Source organism: Poecilia reticulata, linkage group LG10 (assembly GCF_000633615.1).
Source record: "Poecilia reticulata strain Guanapo linkage group LG10, Guppy_female_1.0+MT, whole genome shotgun sequence".
NCBI lineage: Eukaryota > Metazoa > Chordata > Actinopteri > Cyprinodontiformes > Poeciliidae > Poecilia > Poecilia reticulata.
This window is the reverse complement of record NC_024340.1, coordinates 32,475,160-32,475,771: the sequence shown is the minus strand read 5'-3', so window position 1 is coordinate 32,475,771 and position 612 is coordinate 32,475,160. Positions and strand designations below refer to the sequence as shown.

The 612-nt window shown below is 52.5% G+C and overlaps 1 protein-coding gene across 4 annotated transcripts in view; it reads right to left on the bottom strand.

Moving 5' to 3' along the window:
• The window catches only part of slc44a1b (solute carrier family 44 member 1b), a 22,058-nt gene that overhangs the window by 16,038 nt on the left and 5,408 nt on the right, over nt 1–612 (bottom strand). The window lies entirely within an intron of this gene.

The window sequence follows — 612 nt, the reverse complement described above, 5'->3', positions numbered from 1 at the left end:
ACAGAACCAGGACGAACAGAACCAGGACGGACCAGAACCAGGATGAACAGAACCAGGACGGAACAAAACCAAGATGAACAGAACCAGGATGGGCAGAACCAGGATGGACAGAACCAGGATGAACAGAACCAGGACAAACAGAACCAGGATGGACAGAACCAGGATGAACCAGGATGGACAGAACCAGGACGGACCAGAACCAGGATGGACAGAACCAGGATGGGCAGAACCAGGTTGAACAGAACCAGGATGAACCAGAACCAGGATGGACAGAACCAGGATGAACAGAACCAGGACGGGCAGAACCAGGATGGGCAGAACCAGGATGAACAGAACCAGGATGAACCAGAACCAGGATGAACCAGAACCAGGATGGACAGAACCAGGATGGGCAGAACCAGGATGAACAGAACCAGGATGGGCAGAACCAGGATGAACAGAACCAAGATGAACAGAACCAGGACGGGCAGAACCAGGATGAACCAGGATGAACAGAACCAGGATTAACAGAACCAGGACGGGCAGAACCAGGACGAACAGAACCAGGATGAACAGAACCAGGATGGACCAGGATGAACAGAACCAGGATGGACCAGGATGAACAGAACCAGG